General features: G+C 33.6%; 1 long non-coding RNA gene across 2 annotated transcripts in view; it reads right to left on the bottom strand.

Annotated features, from left to right (window-relative positions):
* LOC106729610 overlaps positions 1-20056 on the bottom strand; it is a 458398-nt gene that overhangs the window by 75225 nt on the left and 363117 nt on the right. The window lies entirely within an intron of this gene.

Here is a 20056-nt window from a genome sequence, read left to right as displayed (position 1 = left end):
GTAAAAAAAAAAATGGAAATATAGTCAGGATAATACAAGATGTTGTAAAAACTGAATATAGTTGTAATAATTGTAAAACTAATTATGCTGGATGTTCCTTGAGTTGAGAGTCATTTAAAAATATGAGTGGATAAAATAGTGATAGGAGATTCATCTCTTGGGAGATGAATTTTTAGTCATGCAAAGGTTTAATAGCAAATATTTAATGATTAGTTATAGAATTAATTATAGTTGCATCTCTCTAGAAATCAAGAAGACATCTTTAGCACACATCTACAGAAATAAAACACTGAAATTAAAGTCATTTTCAGATGACATCACCACACTTCAATAAAAATTAAGAAGCAGGCATATAAAGTTATTCAGTCTATAAGAAATGTTCATTGGATAACTTTGGCAATTTTCAGAGCTCTGAAATAACTAGAAACAATATGATATGGTGCAAATGGCTAAATTAGAGAAAATTCAATTCCAAAAGGCAAACACTGACAAAGACAGGATTCGGATTAAGAAAGTACATGAGAAACTCATTCTGAAAACATATCCCATGCTAGAACAGTAGTTTTTATTTTAATTTTGTCTGAGTCCTCTGGTCTAAAATATATATGCTATTCTTCACACCTCTAAGCAGTAGACTTTGGCCTTGGGACTGTGGCTCAGCTGAGTACTGGAATGAGAGTTATTAGAGTGGCTGAAGATGGAGTGGATGACTGATGAGGCAATTTGCCCTTTCTCTTCCACAAAAGCTTTCCTGGATCTAACCTATCCTGAACAGAAAGGCTGCAAAATCTCTGAAATGTGACATTTTCCAAATGGAACAATCTGAGAAAACCAATTACATTCTTACTCACTCATTTTCTCTTTCTAGCACTCTCCTTTACAGTAACTAAAATCAGAGGTTTAGTTATAGTCTCAGTAGAGCAGCCAGTCACTAATTGCATCCATTTTCAATTAATGTTTGATGAAGCAAATTTCTTCAAATTTCCATCCAGCCTATGCACAAACCAGTTGCATGTGATCTAAATTCTTGAATTATAAAATTCTGTATGTGCTAAATTTTAGACGTAAATGGAACAGCAAAAGAGAATAGTTTGTGGTCAAGGAGTTTGCAGGATGAATACAATTTGCCCCGAGTGAAACCAGAATGAATATCCATGAGATACTCATCAGTCTTTTTAGCTCAGTTCCTGACAAATGCAGATAGCATAGTGTGAACATGGCTATTTTCCATGTGACCTGGTCAGATACTTGGTAACAGCAGTGGCTGACATTTTTTAGGGAAAAATCTAACAACTTAACTTTAATTGAGTGCACTGCAAGATAGCCACCAACATGATTTTATTTTTCAAAGATTTCCCAGGATGGGAGAAATGTTCATAGATAGATCTGACAAGCATAGTGATTGCTTTTCCTCTGGGTAATAAAATCAAATACATTTCTCTCGCTTTTGCCTGTAGTTCCTAAATGCAAAAGAAAAGCAATCATCACATGAAATACATGCCTAAGGTACATTTCCTGCGTTCCTCAGTAGGCACCTATTTCCCTTTCCATTCAGAAGTTTCTTTTGGAAGGAAAATAAAATTCCAGGCTATGTAAGATATGCCCCCAAATAAAATATCTGTGACACTTGGAGGGTTTCTTTTTAACTTGTTTTATTGACTCTAATCTAGAACAAAGTCAGTTTTTCTCTAATTATACCAAGTGAGATTCCCCTAAGCCTATTATTTCAGAGAAAAAAGGCTTAGAAACAAGAAAAGTCCTCACAGTCAGTCACCTTTAACAGTTATTCTCTTTCATTTTCGAAGCTTTAACATAAAACAAGCATTTCAGATAGGTAATTAACTGATTTGAAGTTTATATAAAAAATCCTCATGCTCTCTTTAAAAATTGTATTTCTTATACAGATCTTTTATAGATGTTTTCTCTTTGTTTCAAGCAGGAAATTCAACTTAGTATACCACTGTTTCCTAATTAATATCCATAAGTGATAAAAACAAAATAAAATTATGACCTAGGTTTTGAATATTTTGTACTAAATCTCGGGCTGAGAATTAAAATACCTCAAATGCCTCTGGGAAAAAAGTAATGAGTTATCAAGCACTCCATCTCTTACTCATATTTGAATGGCCATCCTAGTTGGATCTAGGAAGATTTTGAATCTCCAGCATCAAACACAAGCCCAGGCAAAACAGAGTCCTCCATATACATGTGTTTAATGAATACATGGAAAAAACGAATTTTTGAAGTATACATCCAGTTTTTATCCAAATACGCAAATACACTCAACCACACCCCTGTACAAACATCAGGAACTGTGCTAAAATGCAGAGAACACAATGATGAATCAGATACACATTATCTTAGCTCTGACAGACCTTAGGTTCTAGTGAGAATGAAAAATTGTAAACACATTTTTAAAGAAGACCCAAAAAACCACTTTTGATAAATTCAATAAATAAGTAGGGGTAGGGAGTGATCAGATACTTTGTTTAGAGTTAGGGAAAATTTTCCTGAGGAAATGACCCTCTAAGCTGAAATCTCAGGGGGAAAAAAAAGAGCTTGCCATTGTAGGAATAGCCAGGAAGGAAGGAAGGAAAGGAGGGAGGGAGGGAGGAGGGAGGAAAAGAAGAGAGGGAAGGAAGGAAAAACATAAAAACTACTTGCTGATCTTGGAACATTCTTACTCTAGAATTACTCTTCCCCAGCAATGTTCTTCCTATGCAAGGCTCTTGAGCAGAGAAATGGCAAGGGGTCAAAAAGGAAAGGTGAAACAAAAACAATCCTAGCTTTCACAAATAAAAATTTATTCAGTCCTGAAAACTAAAGATGAATAAATGTTACATGGATCCCAAGAAAAGTTATGCAATACATTTCTAAATATATTGGATTTCACTTATAAGAAAAATTAATCACTTGTAATTAGCATCTGTTCATTAATAACAAGTGTAGCCAGATTTAACTAATTTTCTATACTGATCATGTTGGAAAATTGCCAAGGACAGATTTTTGAACTTCTACAGGGCATTCAAAACTCCTACAATGTGCTTAACTGAGGGAAATATATATTAGGGAATAATGCCAATTAATTTCAGAGTTTTCTTCAGTGATATGCTATAGAAGTGGCCATGCTATTTTAAAGATTAGATAAAAACCCCAGGTAATGACACAGGCATTACTGGTAGAGCATCTATGATATTTGGAAGGAAACAGCATTACAAGCCAGGCAGAATCTCCTAGGTCTTCCTGTAACTTTTATCTTTGGATCTCAGTTTGGTCATCTGGAGTTGTACAGAATACTTTCAGTCTTTCTTCTATGTAACATCCCTCTGAACATTTGAGGAAAAATATTACATTCACATTCAGTTTTTTTCCAGATTAATCATTCCTTATATCTTTACCTCTTACTCTTATTTTTGATCATCTTGGTTAAGCTTCTCTACATACATTTCAACTTCTCAGTATGCAGTTTAAAATGTGATTCCAGACAGTGAGCACAGGATGCCCATTCCAAGGATGAAATGGGCTACCTAAAAAGATGGTCAGCCCTCTGATATTTCACACCTGGAGCTAGATGATGACTGGGAGCTCAGTCACTAGTCAATGGCTCTGTAGTTTTCAAGGCCTCTAGCACGTTAAACATCATCCAACAATGGTTTATCAAACAAAGATTATGTAAACCTAAGGATGAACTAAGTATTGTATGTTTTATCAACCACTTTGGCAAACAAGTGCTATTCTGGATCCACAAGTATAGGGGAAAATCAGTAAAGGAAAATCAGATTAAATAAAGAAATGATTCTTAATTCAAAATTCTACCAATAATCTGATACAGTGTAGCTTTTCTCATTGAAGTTGTTCTATTCTTAATTGGTAAAAGCAGCTTCCCACATACAGTATCTATGCTTTGGATTAGTGTTTTATCTCTATCAAAGCATCTACACTGATTCACTGACTGAGATGACTAAACCTAGTTTGTGGGTGTGACAAAGCAATTAAAAAAATTTAAAATGTCACTGGACTATTTCTGTGTAAGCTAAATTAATAGACTTTTATTGTGTATTATACTAAATGCAAGTGTGACAATTTTTCAAAAATACATTAACATTGAGAAAATGTGAGGTTTATATCAAAATAGACCACATATCTTCAGTTTGGTCTCTCAGTTTTTCTCTACCTTGATTTCCTCATCTTTGAAATATATTTTGATTCTATTCTCATCCTCTTCCTAGTATAGACTGGCAACTACGCTTTATTTTTCATTCGTGAAGGAATAAAGATATGAATGACAAAATGAGTGATTGTGTACGTAAATGACTGTATAAATGCAATGAGTATTTGTTAAGCACTTGGGTTCTGGTGAGAGATAAAGTTCAAGAAAAACAGCCTTGAAATTTCACTAAGCAATTCTAACAAATTGGGTATAACAAAGTCAACTAAATTTGTAATAGTTAATAGATACGCTCAGAGGTATATATTAAGGTTGAAGTGGTAATCAGGAGGTCAAAGGGTTGGAAAGGACACATGATGATTCTCCAGTACAGGCTAGGCACACACTCTCAGAACTACAGACTTCATATACTCCTGAAATCCTGAGAAAAATGAGGGAAGGTTATAATAACCATCTTAAGGTTTATAAAGAATTCTGTACCATGGGTATTTGAGAATGACTGTGAATTGTTTGAACAGCAAACTGATTATAAGATTGTCCTCATCATAGCAATAATTGAGAACAACAGCTTGATAATACTGCATTTGTGAATTTGAAAGCCAAATACATGCCATGCATTTTACATATGTAATTACTTTTGCACCTACAAACACTGAAAGAGATGTAACTTTACCCCCATTTTTAGGGAATACAAAATTAGTGGTATTTATTATTATTATTATTATTATTATTATTATTATTATTATTATTATTATTATTATTATTACTACTACTACTACTCCTCCTACTACTACTACTTGAAAATGAAGCCCCTCCCCACAAACTAAAACGCCTCCAAAAATAAAAATTACCCATTTCAAATAAAAGAAGTAAATGAAATCTGCCTTGGCATTTCTCCACCAAAGGAACCGTTTCTATGTTTTTGATATACATTATTCCACATTTCTGTCTAGGCCTACAAAATTCATATTTCTTATATATTTTAAAATAAAGTCAGATATACACACATTTGCACATAAGTTTCTCAACACAATGGAATCAAACTGAAATAGAAAATAACAAATCTGACTCCATACTACGTCTGTTCTTTTGACTTTAACCTTGGGCTATGTCTTAGTCTTGCTGGTTCTGCACCTTTTGTAAAAGAATGTTACCTGTGGCCTGAAATATACAGGACAGCCTACTCTTAAGGCTCTGATCTTTAAGGATATTAACACTTCTCCATTCTTATAAAGGTAATAAGTTGCAGACTAAAAAAAATAACATTTGTTTTGTTGGAGGTTTGCAGGGACACCATGACCTGACCCATGTGGACAGCTACAAGAACAAAGGATTCCAAGGACAAAGAATTCCTATATTAAGAAGTTTGCAACAACCAAGCCTACCCTCTCCCCTTTATAGTATAAAAGGAGTCTGAATTCTGACTTTGGGTAAAATAGTTCTCCAGGACGTTAGTCTGCCATCTTCTTGGTCTGCTGGTTGTCTGAATAAAGTCATTATTCCTTGCCCCAACACTTCGTCTCTCGATGTACTGACCTGTCATGTGGGGAGCAGAACGAGTTCAGACTCGGTAACAAAACTATTCCTTGATGCTTTGTAAAGCTAAAAACTTTTCATGTATATCTTATTAGTGTATGTATATAGATAAATTCCTTTTAATTGATATAGTACATTGCATTTATGTTCAAACTTTATTCAACCAATTTTCTACTAAAGTCAATTTAGGCAGATTGCAACTTTTATTAAAAACAAGACTGCTACAAATGCTGCAACATATATTTTTCTACTTTTTGTTTTTCATACTATTATTTTTGTAGAACAGTTTCTTAGAATTATTGGGTCATAGAGTTTGGGAAATGTTTATAGGTAAAAACTGCCTTTTAAAATATTGTTCCAATATATACTATCAAAACTCTACTGGAGTACCAATTTCTCCCCAATCTTTTCAAAAATAAATGTCATTAAACTCTTTTTTTTAAATTTTGCAAATTTGCTGGAAAAAAAAAGGGACAAGTCAGCATTGTTTTTGTTTTCAGAGAGATAATTTAAAGTCAATAAGCAGGTAATGAAAAGGTCCACATTCTATCCAGGGATATAGAAAACATGACAACTAGATTTGTCCTGAGATGATTTTCGACTGATATTTCAGCAACAGACAGTGTGATCATCAAAGAGCAGTGAATAATGAAATAACAACAACTTACTGACTTTTGATTTCTCAGAATCTTTCAGTATCCCATTTACTTCTTTTGGAGAGGGTCAGACTAAGGTCTTAAAACACCAAACAAAGTATGTGGATATAATCTTACTCTCCCTCTCTCATTAAAAACATTAATTTTTACCCTGGAGACGCTTACAATTTAGTGATGAGTCTCACATGTAAAACAAATAAAATTTAAAAAGTTAAACCCATATGGATGGCACTGAATAGACTTCATGGATTCAGAAGAAGTAAAGTAGGAGAAAGTTTGATGAGTTACAAAGCCCTCAGTTAACAGGACAACTAAAGACTGGTTTTGTTTTTGTCATAGAAAGCACCTTCAGATCTTCATGATTATCCCTGCTATCATAGACAGCATTATAGGAAGTAAGAAAACTGTGCAATCATCAGCAAGTAAGCTAAACTCATTGTAGCTAGTAAATTAGGAAAGATAAGAAAGCAAAGTTTACCACACAAATAGAAACTGATAAAAGAAAGCAAGCAATCACTTTCCCTCAACACTGGTCACCAACAAAAAGTGCAAAGGAAAGCATTAAAGATCTGTGCGGTTTTAGGACTGCAGCCGTATTTACCATGCACTGTATCTCTGTTGCTGTTCTGCTGACAGAATTTGACCTTGAGAACCACCTTTTAGAGATAATAATAATGATTTATATACACTTAAAAATCAGAGGAAAACTTATGAGTTTCACACAAAGTTTGTATTTTCAGAAAATTATTTTCAAATACAATATTATCAAGTAGAGGACACAGGAAAAAATGTATGTATCTTTGAAAAATATACCTCTGTTATCCAAGTTGAATATTTGGTGGGGAGTAGAATCAGTCAAAAGCCTAAGCGTGTGCGATATTTTAACACATGGACATAAAAACACACATATACATACCTAGTTTTAGCTGATTCACAAATCAGTCACGTTTACAATATGCATGAATTTATTCAGCTCTGTTTCAAATTTGAAGTCTCCTTGGGGCTAATCTGATCCTGACATTATTCTTTCTCTGGGCACACAGCTGAAAAAAATCCGCTTCTGGTATGTCAAGTTCTCATGCCTGAGTGAGTATCTGACTTGATAACCGACTAAATACCAAGACTTTCTGGAATGGAGTAATTGTTTTCTGAATGAAGTCACTTCAAGTCCCACATCTGACTCTGGGTTCTGTGGCCAGAACTTCTTAAGGGCCCAAATCTTAATTCTCTAAGAATCTGTGACTATCACTTGCTATGAGATTCTTACTGACCTCTTACTTAATGATCTCAGTGGTCAAGGTAAAGAGTAAAATCATATGGACCTTTGAGTATTTAAATTTAGGAAATGTAATTTGCCTAAAGATTACTTTATTTCCCGAGCTCATACTCTTATACTATCAATACAGGCTTTTCTTTTTTAATTATATGGAGGTGCAGATTGCTTTAAAAGGGGTACAGCTTAAACTCTGAAGTAACAGATGAGTGATTCATTTCACAGTTCCTAAGTAAAGACTCTTAATAAGAAGGTTCAACCAATCAGAGCTGCTGTACAAACTGATGCAGCTCATCTGGACAGTTCTGCCTCCTGGTCTTCATAGAGACCATGAAGTCATGTTGCCATGGAAGTGCCACTGACAGCCAGCTTTAGGAGGGAAGGATCTACACTTCATCTGTGCCTCCGCTTGCCTTTGGTGTATTGTGCCAGGGAGAAGTTCTCATAATTTTCTGGTTCACTATCTACTTACAGAAACCGAAAAGACCCTTTTCCAGAAAGATACAAATTTAAATGTCAAGCTAATAATGTAACAATATAGACTTAATAGTGTGGACCTAATCCAGCACAAACATGAAAGGTAAGGTGGAGAAAACTGGGGATGTAGGGAAGAGATACGTGAAGCGGCATTCACAGGTGATCAGTTGGGAAACCAGGTAAGGCCTAAGTAGTGTGATGCAAGCTTATGTTAACACTGTCTTGGACTTCAGACCATTCTCTTCCAACGAGTGCAGGAGTATGCTTTGAAAAATTAAGAGGACTGAATGGAAAGAATATATTCCAAACACGCACACTACAAAGAACATAAAACAGGAAATGCCCATATAGACTGTAAAGCCTTTCTTAGGATGGAAATAATTCCACCTTCTCCAAATTACTTCATTTCAAGTGGCTGGTGTAGGCACATTCTTTATCTTCAGTACTAGTTCATTTATTATAGGCAGTCTAACAACTGTCAGATATTTTAGAAATAGTGCTAATATGGGCACACACTAGAAAATCTTTAAAGCTTAACAAGAGGAAAACTTTATAGAGTGTGAAAAAATCCTATTGCATTCATATCTTCATTTTTCCCTTGGTGATTTTTATGTTAGAATGACTGCTGCGATTTTAATACTAACACAATCTGTTCACCCAGACCTAGGAGAGAGAGTGATTAGAGTTTTAAAATAATATACAAGATTCTTTATTAGGAAGATTTAAGGTTGTCAGAAAATCTTTAAGTTTCAGCTATTTCACTCTTCAAAGGTTTGTACCCTAAGTATCACTTTATTTGAATGCAATTGACTGAAGACAGAAGTGTAAACAAACATGTTTATTTATTGTTTTTTGCATTATGTTCTTCCTGACTTGTGGGCAATAACTAGACACAGAGGTTAATTTTTTTTTATTTTCATAAATAATCCCTTATAAAATTCCTATACAATTACAATAGGTGGGAAAAGAGGAAATTGAGTACACAATTTTTTTTTTTAATTACAGGCTACCTAGTTTGGAGTGAGAACATCCCCAATAAAGGATACAGCTAAAGGATAAATTTCTTGATTAAAAAATTTAATTTAGAATAAATATCATTAAGCAATAATCACTGAGTCAAATAAAATAGAATCTCACATATACCCAAAGTCTATTTGTGAATAGTTATGGTGTACAAGTGGTGCTAGAGGAAAGGAAAAGTGATGAATAGATTTGTATGTAAAACTTGCCTCTGCTTTTCAGGAATCTATAGTCTAATAAGTTTAGGAAGAGTCCAAGCCCTTAAAAATGTATAATTTAGTAGAGTGTTAAAATTAACACAAATTAGAACAAATAACAGTCTAATGTAGTATAGCAGAAAGCACATGTGCCGTAGAAATTCGAAGACTTGTTGGTTTGTTAGAGGAGGCTTCACAGAAAAGGTGAGACTTGAGGTGAGTTAAAGGAATGTCGAAGGTATGGAAAGGCTCATGTCAGTAGAAGAATCTTTCTTCAGAGTGGGCAGTAAGGGGTAAAAGTACATAATCCCAAACACAGACATGGACAGGAGGGAATTCCAAGGACATAACTGAAAGATGACTTAGGTGAGCTAGTGGGAATAAGGCTGGATAAGTGGATCATGTATCAGTTTATTACTATGTTCAGTAGTGTGTAACAGAGACTTAATGGCAGTGGCTTAACCAAAGAACGGATTTTTTTTTCCCTAAAAAACAAAGAATCTGGAGGTGGACACCTTAAGGATAGCAGGGAAGCTCTAAGGGACTATTAGATCCTGGATTCTTTTCTCTTTCTGTTCTGACATTCTTAGTCTGCTGGTTACAACATAGTTCCTGCACTGCCAGCAGAGTATCTGTGTTCCAAACAAATGAAAGGCAAAGAGAAATCTACCTTTTCTGATAGTTTCCAGTAAACTCATCTTTTGTTATCCAAATTCATGTCACTTGGTCACCTCTATGAACAAGGGACCTGGGAAAACATGTTCTGTTTTATTTTTAACTGTTCACAGGGGCATACTTATGCATCAAAGAAGAAATAAGGGGAAATGTATATTCGGAAAGCAAAATGCAGTATCTGCTTAAGACAGGTCCAAAAGTTTAAAAAAAAACTAAAAAAGATGCAATGTGATAGGTAGTAGTGAACTATTATAATTTCATTTACAAGGCAATTTGGCAGAAACCCAGAGCTTCATAAAACTGAGTTTGGCAGCAGTGATATGGAAAAAAGAGAGGCAATTGTGGAAGGAGGCTGGAGAACGATCTAGAACCATGCTGCAGTCTCACAGAAAATGTAAGGAGAGCTTGTGTTTGTTTACTGATAGAAAAAAGGAAATAGTAGAGGAGAAATTTCCATATCTGAGCAGGATGCCATTATACAGGTGTTGAAGGACAGAGAAAAGTAAAGATTACACATCTTCCAGCCTGTGAAAGTTCTAAAAAGTATTTGTAAGGCCAATTTCCTAATATGAAAAATAAAACATAGGAAAGGTCAGAGATGTGTTCAACTTTACAAAGCATCAGTGACACAGCCTTAACTGAATTCATTTTCTAATTCTCAGTCTAGTACTGTACCATTTTTGAATATCATTTTCATGATATACTATACATATATATATATATTTTAATAAGAATTTATATTTTATACATACAGTAAATCCTTTGGAGTTGCATGAAGATTAGGAATCTAGAGTCTAGTGAATTTTGGATTATTTTATTATATTTCTTATATTACAAAACAGTGTACTTGTGCTACTATATTACAAGAATACTGCTTGAAAAATACATTTCTAGCCCACAGAAACAAGAAGTAAACAAGATAAGATGTATAAGCTTCCCATAAAAGATCAGAAAGTGAAGAGAATTATCCTGTACTGATACTGAGAATATTTCATTTGCGTATTTATCACAGAAAAGTTGCTACAAGCAAATAAATTATTATAGAGGGGTTATTTAAGAAGTCTTGGTGTTGACTGATAAAAAGCCATTTACTCTTACAGTATTCATTTTACTAAAGTTTTAATCTGTGTTCCCCAGCCCTATAGTTCTCTTCCCACACCTAAAACTATCACAACCACTTTACTCCAAAGAGAGAAGACACTTCACAGAAGATGTATCTTGCTATCTAGGTCTTTCTGCTACAGATTCCAACTAAAGCAGTAAAGGACTACTGATTTCACATCTTCATCTCCCACCTCCCATCAAAACCGAACTCTGCTATCTCCTATTTGTTTAGGTCTTTCCTTTCTTCTTAGGTCAATAAATTGGGGTTAAAATGTTTACTTTTAATAATGACATATCATCTCCTCTAAGACAGTATTTCCTTTTAATCATGTATTTTAATGGAACAACTAAAATGGCATTTCAGACTCTATAGGAAAACAGCAATTGTGCATCTCTTCGGGTACTACTGCAAATAGCTCATCATCATTTATGCAATTAACAAATACTTCTAGATTATCTACTACATGTTAAACACCAGAGATACAATTTCAAGAAAAATAGCCATGACTTCGGCCCTCATGGAGCTTAAAGTATAGTAGGAGACTAGGTGTTAACCACACACAAAAAAATATAACATTCCAAACTACGGTAAATTCTGTAACTATGAAGCAAGGGCTTCTATAAAAAATTTTTGAAGGTGAGATGCTGAGGGAACAAAACAGAGTGAGAGATTTATTCCTAAATGTTTCTTTTACCAAAAATTTCAATTAATGGTCTTTTCTATTTCTGGGATTACTATAAAACTAATAAAACTTATACTTTGATACAAACATCTTACATTTCTATCTAAAACAGTTTTTCCTCTAATTGTGCAATTCACTCTGAAGACTGTATGGATTGTTGTTTATGGAATTTAGAAGAAAGGGACCAATAATAGAAGCAGTGAGGTCTTTTTCTTAAGCTCATGCTGGAAAGAATTATCCTAGAAGCGATACAGCATATTTTAGGTCACAGTTAAAAATATTTCCAGAGCATAAACTCTGGAAAGCTTAATTTTTCCACTTGTTCATGAATGATGCCTATCATTTTCAGAAAACCCTGTCTTTTTAATTTTGAGTGAGTTTGGAGAAGTGAACAAGAGCCTATACACAAACCACACAAATGATTAAGGAGTTGGCAAATTGGTCTTTGAGTAGTGATAAAATTGAATAAACTGAAATAATTTAGTTTGCAGGAGAGGAAAACGTAGTGGTAATATATTGATAGTTTTCAGATGTGTAAAAGATTAGTAAGGAGGAGATGGTAACCAGATGTTCTTGATCTCTACAGTGGAAAGAACAAGATTAAATCAGCTTAAAGTTCAGCCAAAGAGATCAAGGACAGACATAACTTTCAGAAAATAAGGGAATATAAGCCCAACAGCAGAACGCTAAAGGAAATTACGCACTCTCTGACAACTGCTTGATACTTCTTAGATACAGATCTGTTTGAGGGTTCCTCCTGTCTTATTTCTCTGATTATTTGCATTTAAAATTGGGAACAAGATTACTCAGGAGGAGGTTAACTAAAAACCAAACTAGTAGTAAGACTTAAGCAGCAAGAGGAAGAAAAGCAACAGATTTGAAAACAGTAACAATGATTTCATATTTACCCTCAGGAAGCAGAATGGGAGCTGAGTTCAAAATCAACTGAGATCATGTCTTTTTTTTTTTTTTTTTTAAATTGAAGTACAGTCAGTTTACAGTGCTGTGTCAATTTCTGGTATACAACACAATACTTCAGTCATACAGGAACATACACATATTTGCCTTCATATTCTTCTTCACCATAAGTTACCACAAGATGTCGAATATCGTTCCTTGTGCTATACAGTATAAACCTGTTGTTTATCTATTTTATGTATATTAATTAGTATCTAAAAATCTTGAACTCCCAATTTATCCCTTCCCACCCCCTTCCCCCTCTGGTAACCGTAAGTTTGTTTTCTATGTCTATGAGGCTGTTTCTGATATGTAATTAAGTTTGCTTTTTTTTTTTTTTTAGATTCCACATATAAGTGATATCATATGGCTTAAAAAATTAGACATAGACAAGATACTATAAACCTCTTAGAAGAAAACATAGGCAAAACATTATCTGACATAAATCTCAGCAATGTTCTCGTAGGGCAGCCTACCCAAGAAATAGAAATAAAAGCAAAAATAAACAAATGGGACCTAGTTAAACTTAAAAGCTTTTGCACAGCAAAGGAAACTATAAGCAAAACAAAAAGACAACCTACGGAATGGGAGAAAATATTTGCAAAAGATGAGACTGACAAGGGCTTAATTTCCATAACATATAAACATCTCATACAACTTAGTAAGAAAAAAATTAACAACTCAATCCAAAAATGGGCAGAAGACCTAAATAAGCAATTCTCTAATGAAGACATACAAACAGGCACATGAAAAAATGCTCAAGATCGCTAATTTAGATTCAGAGAAATGTAAATCAAAACTACAATGAGGTATCACCTCACACCAGTCAGAATGACCATCATTCAAAAGTCCACAAATGATAAATGCTGGAGAGGCTGTGGAGAAAAGGGAAACCTCCTACACTGTTGATGGGAATGTAGTTTGGTGCAGCCATTATGGAAAACAGTATGGAAATTCCTCAAAAGACTAAAAATAGACTTACTGTATGATCCAGCAATCCCACTCCTGGGCATATATCCAGAGAGAACTTTAATTCAAAAAGATACAAACACCCCAATGTTCATAGCTGCACTAGTTACAATAGCCAAGACATGGAAACAACCTAAAGGTCTATGGACCAATGACTAGATAAAGAAGCTGTGGTATATTTTTACAATGGAATACTACTTAGCCATAAAAATAATAAAGTAATGCCACTTGCAGCAACATGGATTGACCTGGAGAATGTCATTCTACATAAAGTAAGCCAGAAAGAGAAAGAAAAACACCATATGAGATCATGTCTTAAACCTCAATTTCTTTACTATGGAATCCAAAATTATTTGGAGGTTAATTCCTTCCTAGCCACCAATACTGGAAATCTGATTCATGAACTCTAGGTATCTGAGTAATTCTTCAACAGATCTTGGATCTTGACAACACAAAACATATGCCCTTAAAGTTGAGCCTTTTAGAAACAAATTTGATAATACAAAACTAATTTATTTCTCATTCCTCTATAAGTTGATGGTTAAGAATTGAAGTAAATGGAGCAAAATAGGACCATGAACAATTAAAGGACAACAAATGGAGATTATCTACCATCTTTTGAAGCTTAATGTTAATGGCAATTATAATATTATGTACTTGAATACCAGGCAGTGTGGTAAATATACATTTAATCTTCATGACAACCTTATGAGCTGAGTACTCTCATTACCTTTTATTTATAGATAAATAAGCTAAGACTTAGATTAAAAGGTAATTTGCCCAAGAAAATGACAGTGTTTGAATTAAACACGAGTCCTTTTGATTTCTGAGGATAAATTCTCAATTGCTTTGAAATGCATTTACCAAAATGCAGTAATGTTCACAACTCTGTTGTAGAGGAATTTCCCAGGACAAATTCCTCCTGTCATTCAGGTGCTAAAAATGACTATTTCTTGAAGGAATAAAAGGAAAGTAAAATCGTAATTTATTATGATTTACTAGTTTAATGTGTGTTCTAAATTAAATTTTGTGAAATTAAATTATTCAGTTGATAGGATTATTACTTGCCAACTGCCCACATTCGAAAAGCTTTATGGAAATTGATTGAGATGATGGTTTTAATTACTCTAATCCACAGCACAAGAGAGACATGGCAAGAGTTTCAAGGGTGACCAAGTTGTAAAATGGAAGCAGTAAGCAAAAGGAAACGGATTAAAAAAAAATAGACTACATAAATATATGACAAAACTTATAAAAAACTTTTCTTTTTGATTTAATATCTTCTCCATAATCCTCCCTATATTCATTCTTTATTATTATCACTATCCTTAACTAATCCTTTTAAAAAATTATCTAGAATATTTATTTTTTATAAAACTAAATTCCTTACTTCCTATATCTCCACTATTTAGTTACATTTACACACTATTCTTAGATTAATTTTCTGGAAATATGGCTATAATAACACTTCACTGCCCCAAATTTCTTGATGGTTTCCAATTGCCACCATAAAATATTATTATATTGTCATTATTGATATTAACCTTTTCTTTTACTGATCACTTTCCATGTGCCAACAACTAAACACATTCTGTCTCACTTTATCCTCACAAATATTTTGACATTATATATTATTATCATTATCTTACAGATGAGAAACTGGAGCTTAGCAATGTTTCTGTAAATTGCCCAAAGCCACAAGACAGAACTTGGATTCAAACAAGTTTTTGCTCTGCTCCTACTGGAATAAACTCCAACTTCTTTCTTCTGGCATCTTAAATCTTAAATAATATGTCCTAATACCCCGAATTTCACACAACTCTTCTTCAAGCATTGACACATCTTCAACACAGCACTTTTCAAGAGTTTAGTCTTGTCCCTCCAGCTGAAAGAAACTGAACATTTCCTGAATAGTAGTATCACTATGTGCATATTTTTGCCATTAGTCTCCATATTTGTTTAAATTCTTAGCTTATCTCTTTTTGAAGGCTAAAACATTTTATAACAGCATAATCAGTATCTGACTCAACTACGCATGCAACAGAGACCAGCACTGTGACTTCCTGAAAAAAACTCTTATATTTGCTTCTGAACGAACAAATGAACTAGACTTATTATCAGGGTTTAGTTAGGCCTTAGAAAATATTGACAGTAAGAGGTGAGAGATGCAGAATAGTTATTAAGGAAGGAAATGGATTTTCACCTCTGAGGATCTTAACAAACAGTATAGATTTTTATCTTCCATGACAATTTCCAAGTGGTTCTATCTGAAGAATGGGGATGGGATTTAAAAGCTCTTAAAACTTCTTTCCAATTATTTAACTTTATGAATGAATGAAGAAATTTGGGTCCAATGAAATTAAGTAGAAAAGTTAAAAGAAACACAGCTACTAAGAACATATATCAAAATTTTCATCGTTTCATTCTTTTTTGTTGTCAATCATCTAAAATCCTCAGTAGATTTAGAGAAATGTCTAAAAGTTTGCCTATAGTTTATTCCCTTACTTAAATCTTCAGGGATAAGTTTAGCTGTCCATAAAATTTTTACATCCATATTTGAGTTTGGAAAGAAAGGAAGGGAAGAAAACTGCTCATGTCACCTTACTTCTTCTCCCTTTCTGTTAAAGGTAAAAACACAACCATAGGGTACAGGAAATAAATTAACTATGTTAATATCGGTTGTAGTAGCCTAAAATAATTTGTAATGCAGGCCGAGGCTATGAGGAAGGCAGGAGTTATTTCACTGAAACTATTTAACCCATAGACTCCTTGCCTCTTTCTCTGAGTAGAGATATTGCTACAAATGTAGTGCCAAATGATGGTGAAGTAATACTAAACACAAATCTCTGCTGGGTTCCTGATGGGAAAACATGCCTTAGTCACAAGTAATAAAGTAAATACAGAAGCTGCAAAAATCCATCACCAGAGAAAAACAATAATTTAAATGAGTGATAAAAAAGGCATTTCATCTATTCATGATAAGAAACCACTGAACAAAACAAATTAGACACCACACCAGAATGGCTCAATGCCCACAGAAATTGCAAACAGCTTATGATGACAGAGAAAGCCGGAGAGACTCAGAAATGAAAAAAGAGTGTCTCATACTAAGAATTCAAATATTCTCTTCATGAAAACCCCACCCAGAATCTTCTACTCAGTTCCTAGATCTGTACACAAGGAATACATGGCCATTAGTGATGGAAATTGTAGATGGTACTTTGGATGATAGGACAGTGCCATCAACAAGACATAATTTGTCATACACACCTAGCAGAGTATTTGCATTATACCAATCTCTCCAAGTTAATGTTTCTTCAGGTAAAATTTAAATAGTTGGACAAAATATGGCATGACCTTTTCTATTTAGAATAATAATTTTTTTGATAACCATAGCTTTCTGCAGGTGGTTTATGCTTGAAATATTTATTATAAAAGAAAGCAGTTTCTCTTACGGAAAATGAAGAACAAATATTTTACTAGTAGTAGTAATAATAAGGTTTGCTGTGCTGTAAGTCAATTTCCATCCCCAGACAAAACTCAGATCTTATAATAAACTTCTCAGACATTAACTGTTAAACCAACATGTTATTATTCTTTTGTTTCTATTGCTTTGGGATGTTATTTGTATTTACAGAGAAATTCTCACAATCGCAGAATCTAAAATAAGAAAACAAGTTTAGAAACTGCAAGTTTGTCATGTGATCATATATTTGAAATAAACTCACAAGATTAATGGATAATAATTTAGAGTACATACCGAGTTGAAGATGTACTAGATAATAAGATCTAGGTTTAGGTGGTAATTCATGTCTATTGAGTAAGTCACCATGGATGGTTGTTGAGTATGAAAAACAATCATGACCAGTTGAGGAAAAAAACTCTGGGACTTTTTAATAATTTATTAACATGGAGAAAAATGATGAGAAAAACTTCTGAGAAAAAACTAGATGATTCAGAAGTACGTTCCTTTGTCCATCAGCTCCCCATTATTCCCTCTGCCCTCCCACTCAGAAATCACCATTCTATTCTCTGCTTCTATGAGTCAGACCATTTTAGATTCCACATATAAATGAGATCATACAGTATTTGTCTTTTGTGTCTGGCTTATTTCACTTAGCATAATATCCTCCAGGTCCTTCCATATTGTTGCAGATGGCAGGATTTCTTTCCTTTTTTAAGGCTGAATAATATTCCATTGTTTGTATCATATCTTCTTTATCCATTCATCCACTGATGAAAATGTAGGTTGTTTCTATATGTTGGCTATTGTGAATAATGCTGCAATGAACATGGGAGTGTAGATATTTCTTCAGAATCCTGATTTCATTTCCTTTAGATACATACCCAGAAGTGGGATTGCTTAATCATATGACATTTCAATTTTTTATTTTTTAAGGAACTGCCATTTTGTTTTTCATACTGGCTACATCTGTTTACATTCATATCTGTAGCATAACCATGGTTCTTTTTGCTTCACATCCTCTTCAACACTAACAATTATAATCTTTTATAAAAAAATAATAGCCATTTAAAAAAGTATGAGGTAATATTCCATTGTGGTTTTGATTTGCATTTTCCTAATAATTACTGATATTGAACATATTTACATAAATCTATTGATCATTTGTATGTCTTCTTTGCAAAAGTGTCTATTTAAGACCTTTTTCCAATTTTTATCAGGTTATTTCTTTTTTTTGCTGTTGAGTTGTAGGAGTTTCTTAAATATCTTAGATACTAACTCCTTGTCAGATGTATGGTTTGCAAATATTTCCTCCCATTATGCAGACGGATTATTCAGCTTATTGATTGTTTCCTTTGCTGTGAAGAAGTTTTTTAGTTTAATGTAGTCCCACTTGTTATTTTTGTCTTTGTTTCCTATGCTTTGGTGTCATGTCCTAAAAATCATTGCCAAAACCAATGTAAAGAAGCTTTTTCCTTATGTTTTATTCTAGGAGTTTTGTGGGTTTAGGTCTTACATTTAAGTCTTTAATTCATTTTGAGTTAATTTTTTGTATGGTATAAGACATGGGTCCAATTTCATTCTTCTGCAAATGGATATCCAGTTTCCCCAACCCTATTTATTGAAGAAACTATCCTTTCTCCACTTTGTATTCTTGGAGATCTTGTCAAAAGTTAGTTGACTATATCACTATATGTGGGTTTATTTATGGGCCTTCTATTCTGTTCCATTAGTCTATGTGTCAGCTTTTATGCCAGTAACATACAGTTTTCATTGCTATAATTCTGTAATATAATTTGAAATCAGGAAGTGTGATACCTCCAGCTTTGTTCTTTTTGCTCAGGATTGCTTTTGCTACTCAGGGTCTTTTGTGGCTCCACATGAATTTTAGGATTGTTTTTTCTCTCTCTCTGAAAAATGCCATTGGGATTTTGATAGGGATTCAATCTGTAGATTACTTCGGTTAGTAAGGATATTTTAACAATATCAAATCTTTGAATCCATGACCATGGAGTATCTTTCCATTTATTTGTGTCTTCAATTTCTATCACCATAGTTTCACACTTTTCAGCATACTGATCTTTCATCTTCTTGGTTACATTTGTTCCTAGGTATTTTATGCTTTCTGATACTACTGTAAATGGGATTATTAACATTTTTTGCAGATAGTTCATTGTTAGTATATAGAGACACAACTAATTTTTGTAGGTCGATTGTATCCTCTAACTTTACTGAATGTGTTTATCAGTTCAAAGAGTTTTTTAGTGGAATATTTAGGATTTCCTATGTATGACTATGTCAACTGCAAAACTAGATAATTTTGTCTTCCCTTTTGATTTGGAGAGTTTTAGCTAACAGATATATAAATCTTCAAGTATAAAGATCTACTGGACAGCATAGTGCCAACAGCTAACAATACTGTATTGTATACTTAAAATTTTCTAATAAGGTAGACCTTATATTAAGTGTTATTTCCACAGGGGAAAAGATAAAAATATAGGGAATGGGAAGAAACTTTGGGAGTTGATGGATATGATGATGGCACTCACAGTGGTGTTATTTTCATGGATGTATACTTATTCCCAAAACTACTGCATTGTATATATTAAGTATGTTCACCTTCTTCAAGTTCAAAAAAAGTAAATGAAATAAAAATAAAAATTAATAGAAAGTGAAAAAAAAAAAGGAAGAGAGAGAGAGTTGCATCAGAAGTAAGGTAAAACATACAAACTAACCAACTAAAACAGAATAAGGGAAGGAAAACTCAAAAGTCACGTAAGTCAAAGAAAGGAAATAAGGGCTAAAGCAGCTTTGGAAATTAGGAGACAATTTAAGAGATCCTAGCATCAGCAAAATCACCATGCTACAGAACACAAGG

The sequence above is a fragment of the Camelus ferus genome, chromosome 6 (genome assembly GCF_009834535.1).
Source record: "Camelus ferus isolate YT-003-E chromosome 6, BCGSAC_Cfer_1.0, whole genome shotgun sequence".
NCBI classification, from domain to species: domain Eukaryota; kingdom Metazoa; phylum Chordata; class Mammalia; order Artiodactyla; family Camelidae; genus Camelus; species Camelus ferus.
The sequence above is the reverse complement of the archived record's forward strand: the minus strand, read 5'-3'. Positions and strand labels throughout refer to the sequence as shown.